A 12,050-nucleotide genomic window follows, 5' to 3' on the forward strand; every position below is an offset into this window, starting at 1 on the left:
ACCAGTTGGTTGTTGCTTCAGCACCCAAGTTCAAGAGCTCATCCAGGAATGTGTGCGATGGGAATATGAATTATTACTTCTATCTGACTGACTCGTTACTTGTCTGTCAGTCTCGGAGCCTCAAGGAAGTCGGGGCACATCACGTGACAGCCGCTGTCCGCCGCTGTCCGCCGCTGTTGTTTATGGGAGTTGTAGTCCATGGTGGTGGCTGCACGCTCAAGCTCCCTGCTCCCGGTGGGTGGAGTCTGGATAGCAGCCAGCCTGAGCCTAGTGAGATAGCTACAGCTTCCAGTCACCACGGTCAGAATTTGGAGAGTTTGACACACATGGGTGGCCTGGGCGCACCACTGGCTGCAGTATACTGTGCAGTGTGCACACTGCATGCACCAGAAGTTGACCCCAGGAGACAGGAACATCACCCAGTCACCTGTGGGTCCAGCAGCCAGCAGGACCCATAGGCTATTGTCTGCTCCCAGCAGGACCTACATGCTGGGGATCCTGCTGGGAGCTGGCCGCGGACCTGTGGGTCCCACTGGACACTGACTTGTAGGTTCTGCTGGCCCCCATCAATGCCCATCAATGCATCCTCACCAGTGCATGGTGAGATCCCTGCTCTGTGTAATCCGGCAGCTCTCCTCACTTTAATCACCATGCATCGTGAGGCTGCATTGATGGGCAATGATGAGGTTGAGCTGATGGGCACTGGTGAGATTGCATTGATGGGCACTGGTGAGGCTGCAAAGATGGACACTGATCAGGCTGCATTGATGGGCACCAGTGAGGCTGCAAAGATGGGCACTAATCAGGCTGCATTGATGGGCAATGGTGAGGCTGCATTGATGGTCACTGGCGAGGTTGCATTGATGGGCACTGGTAAGGTTGCATCGTTGGGCACTGATCAGGCTGCATTGATGGGCACTGGTGAGGCTGCATAGATGGGCACTGGGGAGGCTGCTTAGATGGGCAATGGTGAGGCTGCATTGATGGGCACTGATTAGGTTGCATTGATGGGCACTGACCAGGCTGCATTGATGGGCACTGATAAGGCTGCATTGATGGGCACGGTGAGGCTGCATTGATGCATTATTTTTGTTAAACCTACTTTGTTGCTATTAACATTAAATTATGTTACCACATTGTAGCATATTTTCTCTTGCTTCATAACATAAATATCGGTTATAAAACCAGGTGGGCATGGATTTGGAGCTCACTCGGTGGTTCAATGGGCCACTTGTTTTATGGTTGGCCCTCCTACTTTTGTCCCTGTCCCCCCATTTGCCCCCCCCCCAAATATGAAAGCTGGAGATGCCATGCCTATAAGAGAAATAAAGCAGAACACCTAATGGCCAGTGAAGGGGGGGGGGGTTGCTTGGGTGGCCATCGGGGTTGGCGGGGGGGCTGTGTTTGTCTGGCCGACTGGTATGGAATAGACATGTCATCTGCACTGCCCATCAACTCACTTCATAGTGCGCAACCTGGCTCAGCCTCAGCACCACTGAATTGCTGAAAGGCAGCCAATAGCTGTGCAGCAATGCCGGTTTCTGAAATTCCAGCCAATGAGGCTCTAGCAAGGTTCATGCATTACGTTAGCCCTCCCAATTCACTTATTTTTGTGCGTGTTTGCAAAATTAAAGTGGGCAGGGTCTGGATGAAGTCCAGCGCCACATTTTTGTCCCAGTCCAGCCCTGTCCTTTTCACTACAATGTTATGTTTTAGTGTTCCTTGTGTTCTGTGCTTATTTCCCTTATCTGGAAAATTAAAATGAAATCTTTGTGGGTGGAGAACACATTTGAGTACAAAAACACTTTCAGGAGCTCATTTATTCCAATAGTAATAATGTACTTCTGTTCTCCAGAATAAGACAACTGGTGATATATCTAATTAGATTTCAGAGGTAACGCTGTGTGAGCACTGCTGGCATCACTAATTGTGTATAGGCATCAGTAATGAAGAGAGTAACCTTAATTATCTGTTTACCTCACTTTTATCCTTCTTAATTAAACCGAAGTAAACACAGTGCTAAAAACATTAACGAAAAACAGTCACCAGATTTTGTTATTCTCTCTCCACTATAAGGGGAAAATATTATCTAGATCTTTACATAAACCTGTTCAAAAACACATTTGCCACTAACCACATTTGTCATGTGTTAAAGGAAATTGTCATGTGTTGTTGTACTTGGACCCTTATTTATTAATTTTTTTTGTTTTTTATTATATTTTCTACTTTTAACTTTTTTCTAATTATGATTAATTGTAATTTTTGTTTATTTAAAGCGTTTCACCCGAAAATTGAGCTTCTGCTTTAAGTACTTGTGACTCCCAGAAACGCCACATGCCACATTTGACGTAATTTTTTTTTAGAGGAGGGGGGTGAGCAGGTACATGGTTTTCACAGGTACCCAGCTCCCACTTTGTCTCCTGGCGCCGCAGCGTAGAGCGGAAGTTTACCTCTCCCCCCTCCCTCTTTGCAATATTCTGGGACACGTCACAGGTCCCAGAAGGTTGCCCAGCCATTTACAATGCGCAGTGTGGTTCGCACATGCACAGCAGGGCATCCACACTTGAAATGCCAGTGCCACAGGGAGGAGGGGGAGAGAAATGAGGCTTCAGACAGCTGCATCGTGGGACCCTGGGACAGGTGAGTGTCTGTTTATTAAAAGTCAGCAGCTACACTTTTTGTAGCTGCTGACTTTTAAATGGGTGGAAGTTTGCTGTAAATACAGCATTTGCGTTTATTGCAGCACTGTTAAAACTGAACCATATGCAAAACTTGGAAAAAACTGCGCTATGATAAAAATATGCAAAACTTGAATTAACCACTTCCAGACTGCCACACGCCGATAAATTTGAAGAGTGATATCTTTGTTATGGCTGCAGCTAGTTGCCATAACCCTGGTATCTTCTTCTTTAGCCAGCGGTCCAGTTTCCGATAATAGTGGTCTCTGCAGCAGATTTGCCACAAGATTACCTTTATCGGCGGCGGGAGAGGGCCCCCCCACGCTCCGGTGCCCTCTTTACCTTACCGGAGCTGTTGAGAGCAGCGGAGGTGATTGGGCCCTTCTGCTGGCTGGGTATGGAGACGAGTAAGGGGAAGATGGCCCCCACCCATCACCGTTAGGTAAAATAAATAAGAAAAAAAAACATTTTAAATGGTCGCATGCAGAAGTGAACGCATACGTGAGTAGTGTCTGCATATGAAAATGGTGTTCAAACCACACATGTGATGTATTGCCCTAGACCTCCTCTGTAACTCAAAACATGCCACCTGTAGAATTTTTTAAACGTCGCCTATGGAAATTTTTAAGGGTAAAAATTTGTCGCCATTCCACGAGCGGGTGCAATTTTGAAGTGTGACATGTTGGGTAACATCATCTTTCACAATGTAAAAAAAAATCGGGTTAACTTTACTGATTTCTTATTTTTTAATTCAAAAATGTCTACTTTTTCCCAAAAAAGTTCACTTGTAAGACTGCTGCACAAATACAGTGTGACAAAAAACTCCCTCGCCATTGGCTCCTGCTTCTGTCAGTCAAATCCTGTGAGGGTGTAGTGACTGAGCCATACTATGTGTGTCTGTGGACGCACACCACCCGGCTAGGAAGCATGCTGGTATGGGTGCCCCTTCAGCACACAGCTTGCTGAAGGAGCAGCTTCAGGAAAGGAGGAGCAGACAGCGCTGGTGAGGTTTTCCAGAAGAGGAGGTAAGGGCCCACTCTGTGTAATACCATCACACAGAGCAGCAATATATAACAACCACTTTAAAGTACTTCTTTAATTTCCTGGCTTTAAATGGAGCTGTGATGTAAATACATAACAAGCATTCACTTGTAATATTGTTGGTTAAATCCACATCAAAAAAATTGTATTTGGGATTACCGTATTTATCGACATATAACACGCACCTTTCTCCCCTTAAAATCATGGAAAAATCGCGGGTGCGTGTTATATGCCAATCCTCCGCGATTTTGAGCCTCTGGGCGGCTTTCGGCCGCGTTCGGCCATTCTCGGTGGCTTTCGGCTGCCTTCAGCCATTCTCGGAATACTGTCGAGAATGGCCAAGAGTGGCCGAAGGCGGCAGAAAGCCGCGAGAAGAGCCGAAGGCGGCCGAAAGCCGTGAGAAGAGCCGAGGAACTACCGGGTGCCGCCGAGATACACAGGACATCTCGGCGGCACCATTTTTAAAAATAAAATCTGCAATTAACACAAGGGGACAACGATGCACAAGGCTGCAATGATAGACAGGCTGCAATGATAGACAGGCTGTAGGACAAGGCTGCAATGATGGACAGGCTGCAGGACAAGGCTGCAATGATGGACAGGCTGCAGGACAAGGCTGCAATGATGGACAGGCTGCATGACAAGGCTGCAATGATGGACAGGCTGCAGGACAAGGCTGGACACTGACAAGGCTTCAGATGGACACTGATAAGGCTGCATTGATGGGCATTTAAATGTAAGTTTTTTTTCCCTTAAAATTCCCTCCTAAACTTGGGGTGCGTGCTATACGCCGGCACGTGTTATACGCCGATAAATACGGTATATCGACAGGTGGCGTTTGCCACATTTGGAAGGCATGTGAAATGCAGGTCAGCAAAATCTCATTGACTTTAATTGAGTAGTGATAGTTCAGGGGCTGTGTTTGACCGGCTTTGCATTGCATTTGAACTGCAGACAAAGCAGGTCAAATGCAGCCTTTTCTTGTTAAATGCTGCTTTTTCTATTCACGTAATTGTGAATAAAAAACACAGTGTTTAACTAGAATGCCTGTCATCATAAAAACCTTATTTGTTTAGCAGAATAAATCTTGGAGAAAATGCATATATTACAGGTGTTTATATGCTAAAAATGTTATACCAAAAATTTTGTAGTAATTACCTTTATTATACATCAGTCCCTGCCCTCAAGGAGCTTACAATCTAAGGTCTCTACGAGTGGCTGTCGCTCATCCAGGGTGCAGGGGTGCCACCCCCCCAATCTATGCGCTTGGCCCCTAATCTATATGTAGAGTGCTGGACGCATGGATTACAACGTTTTTTTTTTCTTCAAAGCACAAGATTACAGCTCTAATTGGCTTCAAAACGGGTGGGAGCGGTGAGAGCCCACCCAGTTTTGTGACATTAGTGAATTAATATTCGCTAAGGTCTTCTTGTTTCTCCTCCCAGCCAATCAGGAAGTGGGTCCTAAGACCCGATTGGCTGGGAGTCCTAAGACTCGATTGGTCGCGAGTCCTGATTGGCCAGGAGGAGAAGCGACCACTGGGACTTTGGAGAAGACGCAAGGGGGAGTGGCCAAAGCCACGACCTGGATGGGGTAAGTGCGGGGCTGGCGGGCGATGGGCGAGTGATACGGTGATCGAATGACGGGGGAGAGGTGAGCAAGCAAGCGAGCGCCAGGGTGGGGGGTGGTTGATTGGCTGGCTGGGGGGACCGTGGCCAGCCCCCGCAAGAAAAATTGAGCACGAGTCGCCACTAGTCTTTAGCCCACTTGCATGCATACACCCATACTAGAGCCAATTTAAGTAGAACATAAGTTACCTACCAACATGTATTTTTGGAGTGTGGGAGGAAAACCATGCAAATACAGGGAGTGTCATTGTTGGGATTCAAACCAATGACCCTGATGTGGCAAGGCAGAAGCTAACCACTAACTGACAGTGCTCTAGTGCAGTGTTTTTCAACCTTTACATTTAGAACTGTGCACCATCCCGGGGCGCACCAGTCTGAGGGCTCGTTCACACCAGGAGGCACGCACTTTATTTGCATGTTCACACAAACTTCTACTTTGCTGGCAATAGTACACATAGCTGCAGGGAGGAGGAGAGCGATGGGCTCTCTCTCTCCCCGCAGAGTCGCACTGCGTGGGAATTAACACAGAGCTCGGGATGCACCCTTGAACACTCTTTACTGCACCCCTGAAAAACACTGCTCTAAATATTAGATGTAATAGATGTTGAAAATTTTGCTGCATCTTTTAGAAAATCTTTCCATCAACAGTCAGCCTTGGCTTGTTTAAAGGCAACAAGCCTATTGATAAAATATTATTTTATATGACTGATGCATTCAGACCTGTTTTGTACAAGCATCCATTACGTCATACACAGAGTCATTTTCTCTCATTTTCCATCCACTGGGAATTGTAAATACAAATGCAAGAAAGAACTTGACCACCAGAAATTTGGTTGATTATAAAGTTGAAACTTGGCAATATATTGAAAGCTTCTATACATTTGGGAAGGAAGATTAAATTCAATTGGAAATTAAATTGTAAAAAACTATGGCAAATTTTATTGACAGAGTTCAGATTGTTTCATTTAGTTCGATCAGGTTAGTTATGATCTCCTTGTGGTCAATCAAATCCACCATGTCTTTGGCAGCATTGTGGTTTATAACACAAAAAGAAATCAATAGTCAGATCACTAGAACACATTGCTATGTGTATGGCCAGCCATTGGGTTGAATATATCATCTGGGGATTCTTTGCCCAAGTCACACCCTCATTGGGCTGTCATCCATAGCTTTCCAACCCAACTGATCATTTCTACGTTTTCTTTTTAATGGGTATTTTTTTCAGTTTTCTGTATACATGTTTTTATCAGTTTGTTCCTGTTTGGAACTAGGTGTACTGCATGTGGTTGCTTTTTTCTGAAAGTCTTCTTGGCAATAATAGTGATATCCCCCTCTCTGATTCCCCCTGTATTGAATTGTATTGTAATTGTACAGTCTGCCCTAATGTTGTAAAGTGCTGCATAAACTGTCGGCTCTATATAAATCCAGTATAATAATAATAATATCCAAGCAAATATATTTCCTTCCATGCAAACAAGTCCGTAACACAGGGACAAGCCAGTAGTATGTGAGTTGGAGGGTAGTGCTCTTTTCATAGGGCACACACTGTCTCATTCATGAATTTGGATACCCCACAGTTCATATTAGGCAGTATATAAAAAATATAAAAAGCTAGTTAAAAATATCTGCTTCTGCCAAGGATCTCGCACACATTTTATTAACTCTGACATTATGCTGACTCTCATTGTCAGATGAAATCATGAGTTAAAAGTATTCTACCTGACACAACCTCCTGAAGTACGGTAAGCACCAAAAACCTTCGGCTTACCAGGCACTTCCTGCATTTAAGTTTGTACACACAGCGTGTTACAAGTAAAGATCGATAATACAATACGCCTGTTAGGTAAATCAGTAACTACTGGACATGCACCTCAGGTGATCACTGCGTGAAGTCAATAGAGAAAAGTCAAGTACAGAGTAGACAAAGTTCTTTTATGATTTTGTGTGGTGGAAGGTGTCCGACGGAACATCTGGCTGTGCGGTATAACATGGACAGAGTGTATTCTAGACATTATTACACAGCATTTGGCATGCACAAGGTTAAACATTAGATAGTTCAAGTCAAGGCCACTAGCTTCAGTATGACTTCACTTTGGCTGGGGTTTCCCTGTAATCCATTTAGCAAATTAAAGAGATTACTTTTATTGGTGCCATTATCTCCTATTCTCTTGCGGTTGAACCACTTAACCTGTGCTTAATTGAAAGAGATACAGAGGGTACAGTAACAAATACAATCAAATGAAAGGAGCAATAGGATCTGTAGACCAAACAAATGATCAGCACTAGGCTAACAATAGCAGATTAGAGGTGAGATCAATTAATTAGAAGCTATTGTTGGTGTTGGGTGACTGCCAAGCTTTCTAATAGCCTAAGCCATCATGTCGCTGTGTTTTGGAGGATTTTAACGACTGGGAGTTAATGTGTATATTAAAGTAATTACTTTCTTTAATAATTACTATGTGCAACTGCAAGATGCAAGCCTAGGTCTGGGTGTTTTGCATATGATCAAGTGGGATTAAAATGTGAGTATCTGAGAGCATCCATAGATATCTATTACTTATTTAATAAAGAGTAATGATCATGTTAGTGATATAAAATTACAAGCCGGTTGCGGATACCATGTGCCAGCAAAGCTTTGTTCTTCACGTTTCCAGGGTTTCTCTTCTATCAGTGCTGTATTTGGAGGATGACAGTAGTGTCAAATCTTTCCCTTTTAGAACAACAAGTTGTAATCGCAGCATTCTTTGTGGTTTTGTTATATAGTGGTCCTTTCCAGAAAAGAAGTGGCGCACAATCATTGCACCATTGATCACAGAATTGAAGGCCTGGATTTTCATACCTTCATCTTTTAGGTAGGGTTGCACTGATATCGGTATCGGTGCCGATACTAAGCATTTGCACAAGCAACTCTACTCGTGCAAATGCTCTGATACCTGAAACGGATACCTATGCGGTGCTATTTGAGCTCATACAAAATAAATGGGCTCAAATTGCACTCTAAAGAATGGCATGTGACTTGAACAGGAATGCGGTGTGATTACTGTCCGAATAGTATGAGGTTTCCTCCTCTGCTCCTGTGTGAACCCAGCCTTGTGATAGTGACTTCAACCTGAGTTCACACAGGAGGGGCGTGGGAAACTGCATGCAAATTGGACAGGAATCACACTGCATTCCTGTTCAAATCACATGCATACAAAATGAATGAGCTCAAATCGCACTGCAAAGAATCGCATGCGTCTTTAGCCCATTTATTTTGTATGGGCTCAAATCGTACTGTAACTTTATTTGACTAAAGGTACTCGGTACGCACTAGTAAAAAAAACAGTATCGGTGCAACCCTACTTTTAGGCAAGCAACCCTTAATTAAACATATCTTGTTGAACTGTTCTTACCCATGTTAAATGGGTATACACAGCTCAAAAATCAGCCGCTTCCTGTTGAATTGGCTACAATTCAAGCCATGTTTGTTCTTGTCGGAAACACCTGGCTTGAAAAACTTTGAAAAATCAAGGGAGCAGGGTAAAAAGTGTCAGCCAAGCAGTGACTGCATCCTTTTAGCTACGGTCACTGTTCAGGTCTTTGGACAGCTGCATACACCCTTGCTGTCTAAATATGATAGCCACCACAGAAGATGCCTCTATCCATACTATTTATATTACATATATTGTGAGGGGTTAGCTCGGCAGCGGGTGTGTGTGACCCCCTGGATGGGTTCACAACACAAAATCAGGCACAGCAGACAGCGTTGTAGGTGCAAAAAAAACAAAAGATGCGGTTTATTTCTGCTACATGCAGTGATACATATAACAGCCAAACAAAATAAAACATGAAAATAAATCCTGGTCAGCTTTACCTCTAACTACACACTTAGATTTCCCTGTCTAACAACTGAGAGCAGCCTTGTGCTGCCCCAGTCCCTGTCCCTGTCGTAGAGGTTTGCCACACAGGCGTTAACTCACCGCACAGAACAGGTGTCACACTCCCCAGTCTATACAACACAAAAACTGGTTCCAGGATGGAGCATCTCCCTAAGCATGCTGGGGTTTTTTGTAGAGGTCTTAATGAGCCCACTTACTTCAGCTGGGCTCATTAACTCTTCCCCTCTAATTGTAAAGGTCTGCATAAAGCCTGAATCTAGGGCACACATATTTCCCATCCTGGATACAACCAGGTGACTTTACCTGCTTGCTGCCACATACCCCCCCCTCTTGTTTCAACCTTGGGGTTGTAACACAAGCAGTCAGACACGCATGTATCCGAGACAAAGCATCCACATTCCCCATTTTAACACCAGGGCGATGCTTAACTGTAAAGTTAAATTCCTGTAGGGCCAGGAACCACCTATTTACCCTTCTATTGGTCTCCTTGTTTTGAGCCATCCACTTTAAAGGAGCGTGATCAGTCACCAGGTCAAAGTGCCTACCTAGCAGATAGTACCGAAGGGAATCTAGAGCCCACTTCACTGCTAAACATTCCTTCTCAATCGTGGAGTAATTTACCTCATGGGACTTCAACTTCCTGCTGAGGTAAATGACTGGGTGCTCTTCCCCGTTCCAGACCTGGGATAACACTGCTCCTAACCCAACGTCTGACGCATCAGTTTGTACCACGAAGTCCTTAGAGAAGTCTGGTGAGTACAACACTGGCTGGCTACATAAGGCTGTTTTTAAGGACTGAAATGCTTCTTCAGCCTCTGGGGACCATTTAACCATGACAGACTCTTTCCCTTTTGTCAGGTTGGTGAGGGGCACAGTCTGAGAAGCAAAATGGGGAATGAATCGTCGATAATAGCCAGCGATTCCCAGAAAGGCTCGTACCTGTTTCTTGCTGTTGGGACGTGGCCAACTCTGTATGGCCTCGACTTTATTGACTTGGGGTTTTATGACCCCCCTCCCAATAGTGTACCCAAGATATTTGGCCTCCTCCTGTCCAATGGTACACTTCTTTGGATTGGCCGTAAACCCAGCTTCCCGGATAGAGTCTAGGACTGCTTGCACTTTCGGCAAATGTGAGACCCAGTCTGTGCTATGGATAATTACATCATCCAGGTAAGCTGCAGCATATTTCTGATGGGGCCTCAGAATCTTATCCATTTTCCGCTGGAATGTTGCCGGTGCATTCTGTAACCCAAACGGCATTCTCTTATATTGGAATGCCCCATCTGGGGTTACAAACGCAGTTTTCTCCTTGGCCGACTCGGCCAGGGGAATTTTCCAATACCCTTTGGTGAGATCAAGAGTTGTCATATATCGGGCTGTTCCCAGCCCGTCAATCAACTCATCTATACGCGGCATGGGGTAGGTGTCAAATTTTGTAACTTTATTTAATTGTCGAAAATCGTTACAAAACCGCCAGCTCCCATCAGGTTTGGGCACTAGTACGATAGGACTGGACCAGTCACTCTGGGACTCCTCTATCACACCCAATTCCAACATCCTTTGAACCTCCCCACGTTTTGCCTCCCGTCGGGCCTCTGGTATTCTATAAGGTTTTAGTTTTACCCTTTCTCCTGGCGGGGTGATAATGTCATGCTCTACGCCAGATGTTTGTCCCGGAAGCTCAGAGAAAATCTCTTTGTTACGAAGTACAAACTCTTTAACCTCCTGTTGTTGGGCTTTCGATAAGGTGACTGCTATTCCAACCTCAGGAACTAAGCAATCAGGCTGTACTTGTGACAAAGTCTCTGCGACTAGGGATTCCCTATCCCTCCAGGCTTTCAGCAGATTGACGTGATAGATCTGCTCCGGCTTTCGCCTTCCTGGCTGTCTAACCCTGTAGTTCACCTCACTAATTTTTTCAATTACTTCATATGGACCTTGCCATTTGGCCAGAAATTTGCTTTCAACCGTAGGGACTAGCACCAAGACCCTATCCCCCGGGGAAAAAGTACGGGTCTTGGCCCCACGGTTGTACACTCTCTGCTGTGCTAACTGCGCTTGGGTTAAATGTTCCTTTACAATTGGCATTACCTGTGCAATTCTATCTTGCATCAGGGCGACATGCTCAATCACACTCCTGTGAGGAGAACTCTCATTTTCCCAAGTTTCCTTGGCGATATCCAGCAGCCCTCTTGGGTGTCTCCCATAGAGCAACTCGAAGGGTGAGAAACCCGTAGAGGATTGGGGTACCTCCCTAATGGCAAACATCAGATAGGGTATTAGACAGTCCCAATTCTTTCCATCTCTATCCACCACCTTCTTTAACATTTGTTTTAGGGTTTTGTTGAATCTTTCAACCAACCCATCTGTTTGGGGGTGATACACAGATGTACGCAATTGCTTCACTTTGTACAACTTGCATAATTCTTTCATAACCCGGGACATAAAGGGTGTACCTTGGTCCGTAAGCAGTTCCTTACAAATACCCACGCGGCTAAAAACAAGAGATAGCTCTTTGGCTATGGTTTTGGCCGAGGTATTTCGGAGAGGAATTGCTTCCGGATAACGGGTGGCATAGTCCAATATAACCAAAATGTACTGATGGCCCCTGGCGGACTTCATTATCGGACCTACCAAATCCATTGCGATCCTTTCAAAGGGGACCTCAATGATAGGAAGAGGTACCAGCGGGTTACGGAAATGTGGCATAGGTGCCGACTTCTGACACACAGGGCAGGAGGAACAATAATTTTCTATTTCCTTCATGACCCCAGGCCAATAGAATCTCTGCAATACCCTCTCTCTGGTTTTCTCTGTCCCCAGAT

At 45.0% G+C, this 12,050-nt stretch overlaps 1 protein-coding gene across 4 annotated transcripts in view; it reads left to right on the forward strand.

Moving 5' to 3' along the window:
• The window catches only part of RARB (retinoic acid receptor beta), a 1,106,099-nt gene that overhangs the window by 591,368 nt on the left and 502,681 nt on the right, over positions 1-12,050 (forward strand). The window lies entirely within an intron of this gene.

Source organism: Lithobates pipiens, unplaced genomic scaffold, assembly GCF_037356315.1.
Source record: "Lithobates pipiens isolate NorthernLeopardFrog02 unplaced genomic scaffold, aLitPip1_a1.2 Scaffold_19, whole genome shotgun sequence".
Lineage (NCBI taxonomy): Eukaryota > Metazoa > Chordata > Amphibia > Anura > Ranidae > Lithobates > Lithobates pipiens.